Genomic DNA, 21,206 nt, shown 5'->3' on the forward strand with positions numbered 1-21,206 from the left:
TTGGAAAATAGTTAAACCAGTACAAGTTGCAGTAACATTATGGAAAGTGTTATGCATGAGGCTAGAGCTTACAAGGAAGGGAACACAGAAATATTTCTTGTTTTTTTTTTTGTTTTTTTTTTGTTTAATCAAAATTGTGTTAGTGTCATTTTGAAGGATCAACCAACTTTAAAGAAATGTGTGCATGCTTTTCCAAATCATTATAATGTAACCTAAAATTTATTTGTAGACTATCTTTGTACTCTAAAATTAAAAGGGGCAATTGAAGCTTGCAGACAGGAATCAGGAAAACACTAACTCTAGATGCTGCCAGTGGCTGTGTGTACAGGATCATTTTTAATGATCTGGACCTTACAAGTAGTTGGAAAATTTTCTTTTTTACTTCACTGAAAAGAACAGCTTGATGCAATTGTAAAATGTATCTGTTGCTGCAAGGGCACATCTACCCAGCCAGAATGGGAAGACTGATAGTTTTACTGTTAGCAAAGCTGGCCTCTGGAGGGTTTTATTAGTGGAATTTTATCTTTCCTTTTTTTTACTTTAAGAGCTGAAGTGGGGAAAAAAAAATCTCCTGAGACAGAGCCAACTCATTGTGTTTCTAAACACCTAAAAAACTTCAGGAACTTCTTCAGGAAACCAGTGAAGTTTAAGTTTCTTTGCAGTGTTGTTTGAGAGTACTGAATACTGTTGCCTTTTTACTGAATGCATTACGAATTATCATGCTATTCTCTGTTATTTGTTTTATAGATGCAATTTTATTTCTTGCCTACTGGTAGTAGAGGATTTGTATTAAGGAAAAAGAGACTTTGGTTTTGCATATTTTGTATAAAATCTTTTTTTTTTTTCTTTCCTGATATATTTTAAAATACAAAAATGTTACAGTATGGTATTTTTGCCAAACTTTTTTGGCAAGATATGTTCCTTTGACATTATGCAAGAAATAACCCATAGGTCCCATATTCACACAGCACATTTTCCCTTACATAGGAAGCCCACAAGTAACTGTACGCGCATTGAAGCTCAATACTGCTTCTCTTCAGTAGAAAAGGGTGCAGAGTTCTTGCATTTCCAATGCCAGAAGATTAAGTTTCCAGTATACTATGAAACTGGAAAAGAAGTGCTGTGAAGTCTATGATTTTTGAAACTTTTCTAGGTCATACTGTTTAAAAAATGTATTTTATTCTGCAAATTATGTTTTTCTCTCCCATCTGTTATTCTGTTCTGTCCTTCATATACTAAAACTTTATTATTCCCCATCCACTTCCTTCATTGTTACTTCCTCAAATGTGCAATAGGTAACATTATGTCAGAAGGCCCCAGACTTCTGCTCACTACAGGTGGCCTCACAAGTTTTTACTTTTTGCATTTCTGCAGGGAAAAGTTATTTTTTTTGTTGTTGTTGTTTGTATGTTTTTTAATGTAATATTGTTTACATTTATATATGAACATTTATGTGGTTTCCTGGAGATTCAGAAGTACTATCTAACTGCAAATATCTGGATGAAGACATTGCCTGCATGTTGTCTGCACTTCATACAATTTTAATGCAGCTGTAGGTGACAAACAGTGACTGTTTCCAGATCCACTGAATCCTTATGCTTTGCTCCGGCCCCCATGTGTATAAATACCTGTCTGAGAGGAGTAAAGAAGTAAAGCCAGGCTCTTCTCAGTGACAGGAAGTAGCGGTACAAATTCAAATACAGGAAATTCCTTTTAAGCATAAGAAGAAACTTTATTACTTTGAGAACGGTCAAAAATTAAACCAAGCTGTTCAGGCATGCTATGGCATTTCCACCTTTCCAAACGTGTACAACACAGCTGGGCATGGCCTGGAGCAGCCTTCTGTTGTTGGCAGGAAGAATGGTCACCTTCAGGCATCCCTTCCAACCACAGTTATGCTTCATGTGATTCTTCTTTTTTATTTTACTTTGAAAAAAATGTTGGCTCTCTGATCCACATATTTCAACACAGTCTTTTAAGAGAAATTCAACAGAGTTCTCTGTGCATACTGAAGACCTGCATTGCCAGGGGAACTAACGGTGCTTGGAGGATAGCATAGTTAAAAATTGTTGCTCATTGAGAAATATAGCAGCTTGTGTATTTAACTGTAATTTTTGGAAGGTTGGGAGTTGTAACTAACCATTCAGCTGTCTATCCCAGATGTTATGTTACAAGCATGGCTAAAACTTCCATGTTAATATTTTGTACAGATTACATCTTTTTTCACCCTCCCTTAAGGATTTACTGGACTGTTTTTATCTATTAGCCAGCAGAAGAATTGTTAAAAGTCAATTTTATCCACTCAGATAAAGAGCAGACACCTGTCAACAGTCTACATTTCTTTCCAGGTAGTCTCTATTTCAGCTATCTTTAAGGAAAGTGCAACTTCACTTTTTAATCCACTATTAAAAAAGGAAGGCAACATGATTGTATCTTTGAATGTCTAATTTTTTAACATGGATTGTATCAAACTAATGCAATTGATGTTTAATATTGTGTGGAAAGAACTATTTGAATGATAGGTAGTGTTTATTGCATGAGGTTGTTCTTCTCAATAATACTGGAAAGAATTGACACATCATGTATTATGATCTTAGTGAAGCAAAGTATTTCAGAAGACCTCAAAAATTATAATAGTTTGCTACGTAAACTGTATAATCATATCAGAACTTAAGTAACAAGCGTATTATCTGTTGTTTGAAGGAGAGAAATGTGATTTACTGCATATTCACAAGCCCCCAGGTCACTCTCTTCACCCTGAGTTTGCTCTCTCTCATTCAACATTCTGCTGTTCATATAAATAACAAAGAGGTTTGGATGAGGCCCATGAAGTTTCTGTCCTTAGTGTAATTGATGAGTCTGTTTCACTTTGGAAAATGGTACAGCTGTTCTATGTCATGTATACATACTGCAAATGTTTTGCTTTGGGTCTTTCACACTTCCTTACTGAGTATGCCATGTAAAGTCTCTGCTCAGTCCTTATAGAAGTCTTAAAATTTGAAATGCTGAATGTTTTGTGCATTTCTCTCAGTCAGTAGAAACAAATATTGTCTCATGACAAAAGCTGATAAATCAGGTTCGGTTGGCAGTGCAGTTTTAGTCCAAAATGGAGTGACTTGCTGCAGCATTATAACAAGCAGATTGGATACACTTGGATTGGATTTAGCATGTTTTGTTAGGGACAGAGACAGAGAAGTAGACCATCCACCCACCTTGCCTTGAACAGAGCCCCCACCCTTCACATGCTAGTTTATCTTGCAGCAGATACTCTTCTCACTCAGGGCTCTGGCATAGGAGAAGCAATAGGCAGATTTGTGGTGGTTTTACTGTTCCTGACTTAGTGCAACAGCACAGACTGTGTACAGGCAGAATGGGAAACAGCTGTGCAGAATACAGCCTGAATGTTGTGGTGGATAAGCTGGACATGTCAATAACACACGTGTGGTGTGAGGACCAACCACGTGGGAAGTGGTTTATCTATTTATTTATTTAGGTTAGTATGAAGCTCTAAACAAGTGTCTGAAGAAGTCATGGGATAGTGATGCTCATGACTATACTGAATATTGCTGATCAATAAGCAATGTAATCTAAATTAGAACACTTCAGAAGGTTTGAAGAAGGTCTTGGGAGTTCTAGAAACTACCTTCCAACCTTAATTATTTTGCTATTCTGTTAGTGGAGTGGGACAACTGCAAGCAGGACCTCCTCTCTTAGAAATACCCTGCAAACATTTCCCTATGCCAGACCGTGTCAGACATACTGAATTCATCTCAAGCTCTTTTCTGTCACTGATTTTTGTGCGATCAACAGGTTGTCAAAAAATTGCTCTCTTTACTTTGTTATTATTTACAGTGACTGCTTTTCCAAGATGCATGACACATAAGCATGCTATGCTGCGTGCTAGTAGAAATCTGAATTGGAATATATGGAAATGACTTGGAAAGAGCAGAGCTTGTGATACTTTGTGGAGCAAAGAATAATTTGGAAATAAAGTGGAGGAAAGGGCATCCTGCTGCAACCCCTTGCTGTGGCCAGTTAACACTACCCTTGTCCAAAATACTAATAGTTTTCTGTGCTTATGCAACGAAGTGCTATTTTTCTCTTCACATACACAGGGTGTTTTGAGTTTTTCTTCCTTTATGTTCTAACTACATGAATGACTGAAGAAGACAATTCTGCATATAATTCACAGATCTTTCTCCATTATTAAATGTATGGAGTTTTCAGACTTTTGATAAATTTTTAAATGGAGTAATTCCTATCAAAAATCATTTACAGAATGTTGCACGCCATTCAGTGTCATAGGAGTGAATTGATCTTCCTTCTCGGCATGTGAAGACCTTTTTGTCCAGAAAATATACATCATACTTTTTCTTTGACTTCTTCCAAAATATGACAAGAGAATAGCATACAGGAGAAAATGTATGTGGTTTGCTTGTTTGGTAGTTACCTTCTAGCTTACTTCAAACTTTCCCTTTCTTTGTGAGGACACTACACTATCATAATTCTCTGGACTGTGTCTGTCACGTGCTTTCAAATCAATTTCAGATGGGAATATAGAATCAATTACAATCATAATTTATGCAGGAAAAAATGTTAATCGATTCTTTTTGTATCTCAGAGCTAAGTAGAGAACCAAGCCCTCAGTATAATCCAGCATACCAAAGTAGGTTTGAACTTTCTGGGCTAAATCAATTTAGGATGACTTTTAAAAAGTAAACAAAGTTCCTGAAGTGGTATTTCTCCTTCTCCTACTTATGTCCTTTATGAGGAGGGGGAAAAATAGGTATATTCTCTTCTCATGATTAATTTTCCTTGCTCAGCTTTTTTTTTTTTTTCCCTCTTAAAAGGCAGAGGGCAATGACTGAGAATTTCTACAGGTTGATACAGAATTTGCAAAGTTGGTATAATGGGAGGAAACAAACTGTGCTTATCAGGAAAGACCTAATGCATCCCTTCAGTAATGCAGATAAATGCACACAGCACTCTGCAAATTAAGAGATCCAAAATATGGTATCTGACATTTTCCATCTTCATGCAAGTCCCCAGTTCTGTTTTTTACCTTATGTATACATATCACGAGGACTTTGAAAATATTGGCTATAAAGTTTTGGATTTACTCTTGAACTGTTTGAAGTCTGCACTCCACAGGCATTTAAGAATTTCAAACTTCATTTTAATCTCTGAGCTGACTTGTACTGCTTTAGATACACTGGACATATTTTTGTTTGTGCCTTTCATTTGCAGAGCCAATGAAGCCTTGTTCTTTACAGAGCTGGTACTGTAGAATGCTGAATCCTATCTGCCTTTTCTCAGCGGGGGAGTATCTGATTGTCTCGAATTTGCCATGCAGAAACTTTGACATCTTGGGACCTGTAATTTCTTTCTGTTTTTCTGAAGATTGATCAGTGGACTTTCAAGGTATATGTGGAGAAGTAGGCATACACATGCACTATCAGGTAAGCCTGACAATAACAATATCAGGTGAAGGGAGAGTGGAAGAAGTCAATGCTTGTCTTAGTGAAAACTTTGTTATAACCTAACTTGGCTGTAATAACAGTCTGTAGATGAGATCTTTGTTATCCTAATGTTGATGCTCTTAAAGATGGTAGGAGAGCTTTGTGTAGCTGAGGTTAAGGAGAACTGACCCAAACTGAGGCCACAGCCAGTGAAACGTCTAGTCCAAGCAGTCGATTCCTGCTACCAATTGGGTGTGAGTAAAGTGGCACAAACAGAGCCAGCAAACTGCAGCCCTGGCTGAGATGTGCCAGAGCTTGTGTGAAAGTGACTCGTAAAGCTTTTCCTTCACCAGTGGTGAACTTCATAAATGGTTAAATGAACAGTATTTCTGGGAAGCAGAGCTGAAAGGTGCCTTGGCCTGCCATGACTTATTATGGAACATAGCTGTTATCTCTGCAGTGCCCTTGATGATGGCACAAATGTCCAGAGACCTTCGAGCTGATATGGCCCTTGAGAGAACCAAGTGTAAGACTGTGAGAAAGAAGGGCTGGCATGATGCAGAGGTGGAGTCTGGGTTTTTTGGGTTTTCTGTGACAGAAGGATTAAGGGTTTCCAGAGTCTGAAATTGCATGTAAAAGTGGGAATGTGCCTGGTAAGAGGGGGAATGAGTTTTCCTTTGTAAACTCACCAGAGATAGAGGACGTGGCTGAACTGTCAATTGACTCTTAACAGCTGAAAAGCCTAATTTATCAAGCTGTTGCAATACTGACAGCCTCTTTTGCTTTGCCTTTGCTAGCCTTTCAGTGCTCAGTTTCTCTTCTTCGTGCCTTTTACATTTTCTCTCACTGTCTAATTTGTGAGGAAACTCTTATGGTCATCTCTGACAAGATGCCTGTGAAGACCTGACAGTGGGGCCACATTAAGCTAAGAGATAAGATGCAACTTGGAAAGCTGCTCTGTGTGTAGGGCTTTATTTTATAAACTATTGCTTTCCTTTGCCCATCTCTTTTTCTTTTGCCTGTTCCTTTTTTTGCCCAGAAGAAAGGCTGCAAGGTCTTTAAACAAACTTATTTCTGTTTTATGTCTGTCCAAGAGATGTGCGGCTTGGGCTGCTGAGTGCTCTCCTCATGCTCCCTCCCATGGAGGCTGTAAGGAGGTCTTGGGCCATGGGCAGGGTGAGGGGAGGCAGCTCAGGGACTGTGAGATCTATTTAGTGGCTCTCATGCTGCCCTGACAAAACTCAGCAAAAACTCTCAGCCCCTGTGTTTGTGTTATAAAGCTTCATGGTGTCGGTGCTTTTGACAGTCAGTTGATGTGCTGTAAGGGTACTTCAGATGACCATGCCGATTCTGCTTTTTCCCTTTTTAACCACCGTGCAGAGCCTTTTCTCTGCTGAAGTTCATCAGCCACTGGTCCCAGTGGGCTTTAAAAAAAAAACCTGTTTTGCATACTTACTGTTTCCATATTTTCTCCCAAACATTTGTTATGTGAATATTCCCCCTCCCAGAACTCTGATTAGTTACATGAGCAGAAGTGACTTTGGTATTAATGATGCTATTATATACTACGCTGAATCCATTAATAAATTAATAATACTGTCTTGTTTGTTTATAAATGAGGCTCACCAAAGGCTGTTTCAAATGAAAAATATCACTGATTGCTTGTAATTTAATCTAGTGAGTTTTTCTGCATGTGAGGCAAAGTCAATTAGCCCTAACTCAGAGAGTTCTAGTCCCCAACTAGATTTCAAACTTATTACAAATAATTTAGTTAAAAATAGCAACCTGGAAATATTAAGAACAGCAAACAAACAAAAAAGCTACCAGAATTCTTTCAGTTTTGAAAGCCAATTTTTAATAGTTGTTACTTTTTTGATATGTAGCTATCTTTGTGCTTGTTTTCTATAGATGAAGAGTACACTAATTTTTAAGTGCATTCACAGATTTCAAATATATTTGGATTTTGTTGGCTTGTTCTAGCACCAAAATCTGGAATTCTCGGGTTATATGAGACACAATGTTGCTGGGCAGCACAATTCATTCACAGAAGCCTGTAAACTGCAAGGTTGTGCAAGCCTTTATTTTATTTTTTCTTTTTGTCAGCTTTTTGCATTGTTGATTGGTTTACTGTAGTGCTGCTGTCAGTATTTTACCAGTAGTCTGATAGGATCTCATGACCAGCATTTTGCCTTTTTAAAAACCATCTCATTGCTGCAGTAAAGAATTAGAACCTCTATATCAGCCATCATTGCTGTTGGCATCCTTTTATTATTATTAATGTGCTCTTGGGAAAGGAATATTGAACAGTAATTAGAAGCAAGTAAAGTGCTGGAATAAGCTTGTGAAGGTCAGTGTCTAGGCAAGAAGCCTTTGATATGTTATCTTTATTTATTTTTATTTCTAATAATTATTAATATAGTAACATGTATTAATTTATATTGTCAAATGAAGTTTAAAGTGCTTCTGTAGATCACAGCTGTTAAAAAACTGAGCAATTATTTGGAAACCACACCTCACCAACACTGCTGATATTCAGTTTAATTCATAACTGCTTTAATTTTGTTACATGTTTTTGCTTAAAGAGATAAAAGTATTTGGAATATTTTTTCATTGTAGTTGTAGAAAAAAAGTTATTGTATTTTGTAAATTTTGTGTTAAGAATTTAGATTAAATGTCATTTTTTTACCGACAGGAAATGCTTTCAGAAGAAAAAAACATTTAAGTACCGAATGATATTGTAGGACATTGGATAGTATTTAGAGTATTTTTGTATCTCGTGCAGGTAGGTGTATTGTTAGAGAAACAAGGACCAGGAAAGCTGGTACAAAGCTGTAGGAATATGAAGAGATCATGTAAGATTACTTTTTTAGCCCTCAGTGGTATCAAAATAATGAACTAGCTTTGATATAAAAGCATTTGGGTAGATTACTGCTTTGTTTACTTAATAGGCTTTCTCTGATGTGTTCTTCTACAGACAACTTGTATGCTAGAGGGTCAGACAATGTAAAATACTTCTAATTTTTTCACTATTGAATCTTAAAGGTAGATTTTTTTTTTCTAGTAGCAATCCCCATATGCATGCATTATGCATCTCTTTGTAAGATACTCTTGTTTTCGTTAAAGTCATTTTTCTCTCTCTAGAGGTTGCACATTCCTCCACCATTCAACTCAGGAAGTCCTCACCGATCTCTGTGGATATGTGGAGTAATAAATTGTAAAAGTTATACCAGTTTTAGATCTTTGAAGTCTAATTATCTCAAAAAGGCATTTTTAATCACCTAGTTTTCGTAAAATTATATGAAGGGAAAAATGTTCTGGACAGGAAGTTCTATGTTCTATGTGCTGAGAAGGCAGTGTTGAAAAACTATTCTTCAGCTGAATGTTTTTTGTCAAAACTCTTAGGTTTTTGTCAGTGTGATATATGTTCTCCGACTTGTGCCTTAATATATTTTTAACAAATGTGAGGTAGAAGGCCAAGATCTTCTACTTCCATTCCCTTCTCTTTTTTGTCTCCAAATCTGTAAGTTTCATGTGTGTGTTTGCATTTTCCAGGAGACAGTAGCACTTTTTGTTGGAACATAGCAACAATTATTGTTTATTATCACTGCTGAGCCTTGAATAAATGCTTTGAATTAGGATTTGACAGTTGGAAAATATTATATGGTTACTCTTTTGAAGATGAAAGCAGTAGTCTTCATTAACTACTTAACAGCAAAAGTAAGCACAAACAAACATTATTTAAAGGCAGTGCCCTACATTTAATTTATAAATCCAAGGTAGATGTTATGAGATTTCAGAAGAAACATTCTTTTATATTAAACTCTAAGTATCATTTTGCTAAGAAGCCGGAGATCTCTCAACTACCAAAACATCTAATTTAGCACAGCTTTTCTTTTCTAGCACCTTGGGGAATCGGAGATGACTGTGTAAATTGAAACCGTAAGTCTACAGGAGGTCATTTTTCTTTAGGAATGTAAGCAAGGAAGGTGAAGAAAAAATTCCTTGAACAGGTAACATTTTGGGAGGTCACTTGATAATTACCTCTCGATTTATCTTTCTCTCCAGAAAGTAGTTTGTAGTAAAAATATTTCTTGCAGAACAGGCCATTTCTCTGGGCCATGTTGCTCTATTTTTTTTCCTTACCCACAGCAGAGACAGTGAGAAGAAATTGTGGAGGAGAGAAATAACAATACTTATTTTCATATGCTGTAATTCATAGATGGCAGAGGAAAGTGGTGGTGTGCCCACCGCACAGTATGTATGTGAGGTATGTGCATTCCACACCTGTATTTACTGTAGATGTACATAGGGAAATTTATTTGCTGTTTCGGCTTCATAGCTGAATGAGGCACTAACTAGCTTGATGCCTCTATGGAATAAACCCTGTATGCTGTTCTTTAATGGGTATAAATTTTGAGTCTGTGGAAACAATATAGACATATCTATACAAGCAACAGAAGAGGCGTATTTAGGATTATTGAAAATAAAGCTCTCTCATCAGTCTGTTAGGATTCTTCTTAACTGTCCATGTGTGATTTGGGCATGAGGATAATCTTTATTTGAAATTTTGCACTGTTCAGTAGTACTTACTTTTCACTTTTGTGATAACCTTTTCCGGCAGATATCTTTGCAGAAACCTTCCACTCAAATTTTCTGCTTTAATAAAATTACTAAAATTACCAGTCGTAATTATTTTAAAGCGAGGGACCATGTTTAGCCTTCATTGATATAAGAGCGATCACATCTTCTGCTAGGTGGAAAATGCAAGTTTAACTGTGATTTGAAAATTTTCTGTTGTTATGAATTTAGGGAATTGTATTGCTTAAAGGTGCTGTGTGGGAATTATCCATAGTATCTCAAGTGATGCACTGGGATCTTATATGTATGTTAGTTACTTTAGTAATGAATTGAAATGGCTCATGAGAGGTGCAATAGTTTGGTCTTTTCAAAAATGACCTCTCCTCTAACTAGAAACTTCACAAGTCTTTGAATCCATTCAGCCAGGAAATGAAAATCATTCCTTTTTATTGATATAAAGATACCTTTTGCTGCCTGAGATCAGAAGACATGAGAGGTGGTAGCTGGGATGTGCATGTTCAGGAAAGCTGAGAACAGTGAAATTGTTCTGTTGCAGCACTGTTGCACAGTGTCTGTACCAGATTAACCGGAGCTGCTGCTTCTCCCACTGAGGCTCTCTGACTCTGGAATATTTGCAGATCAGACCTTTCTGTGAATGCAAATGAGACTATGCAAGTTGGATCCACGAGTAGGAAATGTGAAGATGCCTGCTTATGTCAGGAAGACTGTAGAACTGGCTTTCGGGAACATGCACAATGCTGTCTTAGTGACAGAACATAAAAATAAAATGAAAGTAATTACAAGCTTCTTTTTCAACTCTGAAGTGGCTGGCTGCACAATCCCACTTCCAATGGGTCATCCCAGAGCCCAGACTGTCAGGTGAGCTTGTGGTTACAGAGACAGGCTGAGAAAAATTTGCCTTCCTTGATTCTTTTTGTTCCCACCTGAAATGTCAGCTCTCTTTCTCTGTATCACTCTCCCTAGCTTGGCTCTGCACTGACACTGCAGTAGATAAGGAGCTCTGAAAACTGCTTCTTGGTTGCTCAGGTGCTTGAATGTGTATTTAAATAACTGATCTTAAGCAGCTACTTTTAAAACAAAGAAATTCAAGTGAGAGCCGTAAGTGATGTTTGGGAGAGAAACACAGGGATCCTTTCTTTGGTATTAATTCTGCAATGTGTAAGGTCTGTATGCCTGGAGCAGGTCATGAGGACATCAAGGCATTACAGAATACTACATCTTAGAAATATACACTCCTCTCTTCCCCTTGATTTTCTGAACACTTACAAAATAGAACCAAAACTATCTCTAATGAAAGGAAGAGCCCATTATTCTTCCTAATTGGCTTTTCAGTTAAATTTGCAGAACAAAAAAAAATTTAAAAACTGAGCCTGAAGCTCAATAGTAACATCATTTTCCTCATGGTTGCTTCATTTTGAGCACGTCTCAGTACAATGTAGGTAAGAACAAATACTTTCGTTTTGAAGCTTGTGGGAATATCTCCTTTTCCTTTTCTCTCTACCAGTTCCAGCAGAGTGAACTTGATATATATTCCCAAGGAATTAAATTCACTGAGAACTGTGGAGTTTACTCTGGAAGAACTTCAGAACATTTTTTCCCATCTTTTTCTAATGAAAAAATACTTTTTTTTTTCTTCAGTTCATAGGCTCTAAGGATCAAAGGCAGCCTTTTGTTAAAATGGGAGATTGTCCTGATGTTTTTAAGCAGATTTTTTTCTTCCCTTGCTGTGTTGCTGGCTGACTGCACCTTAACTAAACCCCTCTAGCTAAGAAACGTCTGTTTTACACTTTTGCTTAATATGTTTATAGCCCTTAGGGTATTTTGGACTCCTCCAGGACAAAATAACCCAACCATTTTTAAAAACATAATATTCACTATTTGCATTCCCTATAGAATTGTCAGATAAATCCAGTATGTTCTAGTCCTCTAGTATTTAGATTTTATTATATTGAAGGCTGGAATCATTTAATCCTTATTTCATAAAACCATACATCAGGAATTTCAAATGTATTTGAAGGTAGGATTTTTTTCACTGTACCTATATTAAATTGTTTTAGCATAGGTAATAGAAATAATTACTAGTTTGTCCTCTTGATTCCTGGCCTTATGACATTTGGTAGTAATATGCCAGTGAGTTTTCTTCATTTTTTTCCTACCAGTAATTAATTTACCTATATTCTGGTATTGCTGGGGAGCAGGAAGGGCTGGCTACTGCAAAAGAAAGTTGAACTGAGAGCTGAGTGTGGTATCAGTGCTAGTGGAGAGGCAGAGCAGTGACCACCTCAGCAAGGAGCCAGGTTGTTGAGAAGCAAGCTGGTGTGCCCTGGCAGCAGCACGTTTAATTCCTTCTCAAAAGTGACTTCCTAGTTCCTGAATCACAGGATCACAAAATGGTTGGTGTTGGAAGGAACATCTGGAGACCATCCGATCAGGGAAGCTCAAGGAAGGTTGACTGGAGAAGGCTGCTCAGGGCTGTATCCAGATGGCTTTTGAATATTTTCAAGAGATGACATGAGATAAATTTAAAAGCTGAATTGGGTCCTGAAATGTTGGCACCCCTGAGCTAATTAGCCAATTCCATCTACCAGACTGTGTACCTCCATCCAGCATAGGCCAGCAGTCCCACCCTCCCCTAAACACAGCAGGAATTACTGAGCAAAAGATGCATAGTGGGTGACACTGTATTTGACACTGTATTTTTTTTTTTTTTGTCTAATAATTTATTCTCCTCCCTTTGGACCTCCCTTGTCCTGTTAGGGAACACTAATGTAAGATTTTATGTGCAAGGATGAGGTATTTGAGCCACCAAACCAAACAAAAAGAAGCACTGATGGTTTTGTGCTGTGAGATTGTAGAGGTGATGGGGAATTGGGCTGGGAACATAGCTGCCATGGAATTTAATTGGCTTTTCTTATCCTGTACTGCAATGTATAACATTTATAATTCTACACATAACATATGTACCAGTTCTATTTAATAGAGGTTCTAGTTATGTCCTTCAGCTGTGAAAAGGTATTTTAATTTTTATCCTTTTAACAGACTCAGATTTCAGTAAAATATATCAAGTGTCTCATAAAATTAACCTAAGGTGGATGAGAATTGTTTGTTTGTTAGTTTTGTTTTACCAGCTGTCCTGATGAAGCCTGCTGAGTTTTCTTTCCACTCCCTCCCCCCTCTTCTCTCTTTCAGGACAGATGGGGAATAGTGACATGACAGGACAAAAAAACCATAGGTACTGAGAGGAGGAAGGATTAGTGCACCTTACTTTGCTTTGCTTTTACTAGCATCTATTTAACTCTAGTGCCTGAATGAATTTGGAAAAGATCATCTTTTGTTGAAAGCTCAAACCCACCTGTTGCTTTCATTGTTGTGTGACTTACAGTCTGAAAACTCTGAAACTGAGATGTGGCATTGCTATTTCAAATGTTTAAAAAAAAACAACCACAAACAACAGTTACCAAAAAGAATAAAGACTTTATTTCTTTATTTCTTAAAGAAACAATGTTGAGCAAAATTCAGATTTAATAAAAAAAGACAGAAATGTACAATTTTAATTTAGAAAATAGAATGGATTGATATTCATTTAAACAAAACCATGATTGCTGTGGAGGAAAGTTTGCTTTTACAAACTGTTTTTCTGTTATGACAGTGAATTTCTTAAAAAATGTTTCTCAGATTGCATTCATACAAATATCTAGTAATGACTTATGAAGCTATTTGATTGTAGTGGTTAGCTACCCAAAAACTAATAATTATGTAGCAGTGACAGATAAAATTTGCATTGATGGCCACTAATGCTAGTACAACTTTAAAATAAAAGAATGTTTGAATGGTATTATTCCATACTGTGAAATGGAATCCTGATATCTTGTTTGTTTGTTTGTTTAATTATACTTAGATTAAATTCAAAGCAGCCAGCTGATCTTAGCAGCTGGTAAATATTTACTGCTCATTTGCCAAATTCCTCAGAGCATAAATTTTTGCCTTTTCTGTGTGCTAATATTAATGGAGAAGAACTGATTCCTCAAAACTCCCACTTTAGGAAGTAGAGAGGGTAGTGGGGGGAGCCCAGACATTTTTTGTGCTTCTCTCTCCTGACAAATATATACGTAATGCTGGGGATGTTTGAGATCTGGATGGTGTCAACGTTGTTCATAAAACATGTCTGCCTTGAAAACACACCAACATTTGAGCTAACAGGCTGTTGTTACTAGTGCTCTTGGTGGAGTATACCTGTGCCCATGTTTCTTATAGCTTTATTTAGCTTCATCCAAAGGGATTGGTGATTAAGAATTAATAGGAATATTAGAAGAGATGTGCAGGTTGGGTTTGTGTACTGAAGCGATAGGTTCAGACTACAGTGAAAGCCACCTGACATTTGCTTTAGGAAGCGCGGAGAAAAGACATTTACTTTCTGAATGGTATATCAACTGTCGGGTATGTGGGTATGTGGATGTATCTGTTCTTGTGAACAATGGAGCATTATCAACCAGTAAAATGCATTAGCTGCTCAGAAAGTGACCTGGAATATGCTTTGGGCTGTTGTGCCACACAACTCCCAGTATGCATCTCCCATGAAGAAAAGGGGTGTCTGGGATGTGGCCTGATGAAACAATTTTAGCTGAGAATCTAATTGATCATTAAAGATCAGTATACTGTACCGCTGATCAAGCTGATATCTTGTTACATCTGTGCTCAGGTAAGAGACCAGCGCTGACAACTCCAGAAGTTCAGATACCATCACCCAGAACTGAGAAGCCATGAAAGCAGATAGAGTGCTGCACTTTTTTCAGCATTGCTTTGGCCTGTAGTCCTCCTGATTGGCTCTCTATGAGGGTACCATGACTGTTGTTGACTGTTGTATTCAGTTAAAGTAAAGACGATTTTGCTCGATGACCCAACCAACTTCATATATTTGCAAAATCCTGCCTGATGGTGCAGAGGCTGTAAGCTCTCAAGATCTGTAATTAAATAAGGCCACATGACTTGCTCGAAAGATGCCTCTGTCCACTCCTTCAGCAATGAATAAGAGTTGACTCTAAACATTTAAGAAGTCTTAAGGAAGTTACATAACAATTTCCTTTTTTTTTCCACCACAGAATAAAATTGGTATACTTTCTTCAAGTACTTTCTTCAAGCAGATTGTGATCTGTTTGGTTCCTAAACAGAAGAAATATTTCATGAACTTGAAATCTATTAGCTTAAAGAGAAAGTGGTAATACAAAAGGCAAAGAAAAAAGCCCCCAGTAGTTTCAATGTACTTGTTATTACTGCATCTGTTTTTACCAGTCCTTTTATTGTTTTATTGCATTTTTCATTTCTTGCCCCAATTACTTTCTTAGTATTTGAAAGTTCTGAGCTTTGGAACTTCACTAGGTGTTTTTCATGAAGGAATCAACTTATTTATAGTCGAGTTGTGAATGCTATGAAGTACAGAAATTCTATGTAGAGTATACTTGTAATACTCTAGACCAAAAGGCCTAGATACTCATCTGAAAAGTTTTAGCAGTGTTCCTTGTCTTCCTTTTGCTAGTATGAGATGCTGTTTTTAATAGTGCTGGTTGATGATGTAAGAAGTCTATCCTCCTTAAGAGATTTTGAACTTGACATGTTTCTTGAAATTCTACAGAGTGTATTCAAGTGGGATAGATCATTTGGCATCTTGCAGTTGTGCATTTAAAGAGAAAGGCAAGCAGTTATCAGACATTAGAATATGATAAAGAATGAACAGAGAAGACAGCTGATCTTCCTGTCCTCTGGTACTTTCCTCAATAAGGCAAGCATAGGATATTTTGAATTATTCATGAACTCTTACATGTTAGTGACTGAGCCCAACCCCTCGTCTTACAAACTTTTTGGTTTCTGTTACCACAGGCTTCTCCTTTTATAATGAGATTATTTAGAGCCTTTTAATTCTAGATGGATATAGCAATTTATTATCTCAGAGGAATGGTCATAAGGAAATGAAGGGTTACTGCCTTGGCTTAATATTTCATAGAAGAGTGCATTGCATTATGCCTCTGAGAACATGAAATTTCACATCGTGCCTCTCAAAACATTTCTGTAAAGAGTCTTTCACTGAAGCATTCATTCAGCAGTGGTTTTTGTTTTGTTTTGGTTTGGTTTGTTTTTTTTTTCCTTTTTCCTTCTGCTATTTCTTTCATAATCATATGTTAATACTGGTCCTGCTCTCCTGACTGGCACTTCAGTGCCTCAGGACATTTGGGTATGGGTTGTAACACTAGCAAATTGCCACATATGAGGAAATTGCCCATTTGCCACCAACACTATATCAGAGAGGCAGCAGGAGGTCTTCACTGCCTTTCATATGTACTCTAAAGTTAATGCTTTTATTAGCAGGGAACTGTGAAGAAGAATATCCTTTTTTATTCCCAGGCTATTTGCTGTAAGCTCTTCTTTGTCAACTTTTGCAGTGTTTTTTGACACAGAATCTCAACGTTCAGTGATAACCAATTAATTAGCCCCTGTTTAAAAACTAGCTTTGGAATTAGGGTACCATATTTCACGGCCTATCTGTATTAATGTTGCTGCAAATACAGTGTTTTCATAAATACGTTAGCAATATGTCAGCAAAAAAAAAAAAACAAAAAAAACAGGTGTGTGGATTTGCCTGAAGTAAAACATCTTTTGCTTAAGTATTAAGTTGTTGTGCACTGTTGAATTCTTATTGTTATGACTAGTCAATACCCATGAGTTTATTGTTATAGCTGTTTTATTCTTTTATATGTCTTGTTGGAAAAAAAATATTCTTTTACCAGTGTTATACTTAAGACTATCTACAGAAAAAAATCCAGCAGAAAAGAAGCAACAAAATTCTGGATAAGTAATTTAAGTTGCATCAAGTTTTTGCACAATTTGTGTGATTTTACTGCCTCAGACAAGGATGAGAGTGTCAGAGGTCAACCTAAAGGACTTGATCTATATAAAAATACAGATAAACAATGGCCAATGATTTATGATACAAATTCTCTTAGGAAACTTAGGTGTTTTCTAGACAGGAATTGTGTGATTATGTTGAACTAATTAGTTTTCAAGTGACAGAAAGAATATTGTGCTTGGGAGATGAATAACAGAATTCAGCAAGAGTACTTAGCTAATGGAGGGAAAAAGGACTTGCACTTGTCAAATCCTGTTGTTAGCATTGCAAGTCAGGAGATCACAGAGATCAGAAAGGAAAAGTCATGGTCAGAAATGGTGGAGTGATACTACAGATACAAAGCATATTAAAATAGAAACTTTCTAAATATCCAGCTTGAGAAAGAGGGAGCAATATGAATAGAAAAAGAAAACATCAGAAGACAAGGAGAAAACAGAAATGTCTGGAAGGTCTCTTGTTAATCCACAGCAAGGTAGAAACCTAGAATAATGAATTTGTTATCTACATCTTAGAAACTTTTAAATAATCATTAATTAAAGATTATGACTTATTTGAAATCAGATAGCGTACAATAAATTGGAGCATCACCACTGTCAAATGCTTTGCAGACGCATTTCTCTTTTAAGCAGAAGTTTTCTGAGTGTGCATGACAGAGTCCTTCTGCCAAAGAATAATAGTTAACTCTATTTCTGGAAATATGAGAAAATGTTATCACGGCATGTAAAGGTCTCTGGATATTACTAATGTAGAAAGAAAAGTTTATATAAAACAAAAGACTTTGTTTAATATCATGGAGAGTGGGAGCATAAAGATTATGAAAATCCTTGCTTAAATTTTAAAATGTTAGATGATCTGTACTCTGGAAGAACCTGTATGCAATAAGAAGCTATGTGTATAAAGAGAAATATATTTTTCCTCTTTGAATTATTGTGAGAGGAACAAACAGAGATGTAGTGTGCATAACAGCTCTCATGGACCTCGAGCACTGTGCAGAGTGGCAGATGCTGCACTGTTAAAGAAGAAAAGAACAAGGAAAATAGCACTTGTGTTGAATGTTGGAGTACAAGTTTATATGTCAAACCAGGGTCTCCTGTAATGTGTGGGCAAGCACTCTGCTTGATTACCACTTTATCCAACAAAAAATATCAAGGCAGGTAAACACTGCACTTCCCCAGTGAGTTGGTATTGCCAACTTTATACAACTCGTGTTGATGTTTGTGTCGTCTTCTTGCTTGTCTGCCAATGCACGCTTAATGTTTGGATGTTATTATTTTTTGTCTTTGGCAAACAGTAGGCACTGATGTGCAACTGATGGCTTCAGAAAAATGCAGACGGCCGTTTTGCAGACAATATTCTTCCATTCGCATAAGCAGTGTCTTTGGAGATAACCACAGAATAAATTACAAATCTCCTTACTTGACTTATTAGCAGCAACCTGTGCTATATGACTTTGCTGACACGAGTCAAGGCAGGCTTTTCTCACAGTTACACGGATAGAAATCTTTCAAAGCACTGAACTGTGCTCCGGGTGCTTTGTTTTGTTTCTTAATGTTTGTGATGTTACCATTGCCAGTGCCACAGAATTATAATCTGCCTGGACTAAACAGTGAGACAACTCTACTGCCTTCCTTCAGCATCCTCTCCTCAGCTGCAATAATGCAAACAGGAGGCATTTATCCACTGGAATCATAATTTGAGACCAGCACAGGCAGAAATAAGAAATACATGTAGCCAGAAATGCCCACTTGAAGCATGTTTGTGAGCTAAAAATGCTTCTGTTCAAATAGGACAAACAAGTCCTCTCTGAAAACATCTTAAATCAGATTGTTGGCTTGAATTAGTGTGGAGCTAATTCAGAGAGTGATGCCCAGGAATCCTAGCAACAACCCAGTTACCTGCAGTATCGCTTTGATGCAATTACACAGATGTGGGCTGAGTGCAGCTCTGCAATATCTCTATTCATAGGTGGGCATGCTAATTCTGGATGTTTATTCTCAGTTAAGTACATGTTCCCATCTGGGTATAACATCTGTGCATCGTTTCCTTACCTGTAAATTAGAGGTTCTAATACCTGCTCCGAGATTTGTGGCAAATTTTTTCATGTGGTGCTTTCTTCTCACTTGCTTAGAATTGTGGCAGAGGAGACTTGACGTACATTTTATTTATTGATGAAGAACATTTTAAAAGAGTTGAAGATAGTAATGTTTGGATGAAGTCCCTTTGATTCTTTTTTTATTTCAGTATTGCTGAATATTGATGAATCAATGGTTATATTTTTAGAAATGCTGTATTTCCATTGGTTTCTAGTCTTTCAGTATTGTCACAAAGTCTTTAACCATCATAGAGAGAATGACCACAATGAATGTGTAGGCTATAATATTGCAGATTTATATTGGAGGCATCCGCAAAACTGAAATGATTCAGTGGTGTAGGTCTACTGCAGAAATGCTGACAAACAAAAGTAGCCTCTTCTCTTTTTCTCTGCTCTCCAACAGTGGGCAAGTGTTTACTTCCTGAAGTTTCTTGCAATGAGCATGCTTAACAGAAGATCATCATGTAACTCATCTGTATATTATTGGACTGCAGAACCAAGATCCATGCTTCATTTTAATGATGAGCCAAAATAAAATCAAACTTCATAAATGTAAGAAAAAACACTAATGAACCATTAAAGCTAAAGTGTTAGCCAGCACATCAGAAATGATGTCCAACCTGTTTTTCAATGTATTCCATTTCCATGCAGAGCAAATATTTTGAGTAATCTAGAAACTTGGAAGTGTAAAAATGATTATATATATATTTATGTAGTAGTATATATGTAGTATATATATATATGTATATATATATGTAGTAGATCATGTTTTGTAGCTGAAATTTAGTTAAATTTATTTTGTTTATTATAGCAGTTATTAAGAAGTAGGAACAGAATAGATTCATATTGAGAGAACAAGCATATTGAGTTAATTTAAGAATCTTAAGAAATTAGTTGATATTATACAATTGGATAGAATATTTCTTTTCCTGGTGGTCTTTAACAGCAAAGATGTGCTTGAAACTATTTCTTACTATTTTATGATAATAGCATAAAATTACTATTTTGCTTTTACTCTTCTTATTTTTGTTTTCTACCACAATTTCTGTACACCTTTCCCATAAAAATGATAAAAGAATAACCTACAAAGGAAGAATTGGCACTACTTCCTTATTAACACTGGGGATAAGACAGTTATCTTATATTTTTAATATTTGTAATGCAAGTAATGTTTCAGCTGGACTGTTCTCTTTTTTCCTCTTTGACCAGAAATAAAGGTCAAATAAATAAACTTTTCCTTTGGTGTTTCAGAAATGAAAGTGTTTTCAGAGAAGCATGCTACTTTTGCAAAAATATTCTTTTCCATGTGTTTTCAGTCTCAAATTTGAGAAAAAAGTATACTTTGTCCTTAAAGGACACTAGACTTTTGTTTTCTCATCCATTAATGTCAGTGTAAAGTGGATGGTGAATCTCTTAGGTTTTATCGCTGATGGCAGTTTTGGCTGCGTATGTGTCTTCTGGTTTTCAGTGTGCATGGAGCAGACCAAAGGGGAGAAACAGGGGAGGAACAGGTTTGGTTACAGGTGAGCCCTGGAGGTTGGGTACTGGATTTTGTTCACTTCCCCTGAGCATCGGGTTGGCAATGTGCTTCTTGTCAGATTCTGCACAGCACTGACAGTTCTGTCAGCAGCTTTTACGTTCCAGATTTTTTTCCTCATAGTTATCGATACTTCTACAGACAGACTTCGAGCTATTTTGGGTAGTATCAAAGAGTTTTTACTGTTCTTCAGATGTTCATTTGCCGGAAATGCACTGTCTGTCATAAGCCTCTTTAGGAGGATCCTGAATTCTTTCATGTTCACCAGCTGCTCAGCCCTATGCAGATACGCAGATATGCACAAGAGTTTTAGTATTAAATGGGCAACAATGCAAGAGCACAAATGTATTACCCAGGTAGATACCCGTCACTCTCTGCAGGAAACACTCATGGAGTTTTTTGGGTTCTCAGTGAACACTGAAAGCTCAAAGCTCATGGCTATGAAGAAAGCAAACAGAGACCGGCTGCTTATTGCAGGAGTCTGTCAAAAACCCAGTCCCTCAGTGACTGTGCATGATAGCATTACAGAAGCCTGAGGAGAAACTTGCTTTCAAAGCTTGGAAGAGATGTTGTCAGCTGATCCTGGCTGGGGGAAAAAGTACCTAAAGGAAAGTCTGTTGG

This window comes from Meleagris gallopavo, chromosome 1, assembly GCF_000146605.3.
Source record: "Meleagris gallopavo isolate NT-WF06-2002-E0010 breed Aviagen turkey brand Nicholas breeding stock chromosome 1, Turkey_5.1, whole genome shotgun sequence".
Lineage (NCBI taxonomy): Eukaryota > Metazoa > Chordata > Aves > Galliformes > Phasianidae > Meleagris > Meleagris gallopavo.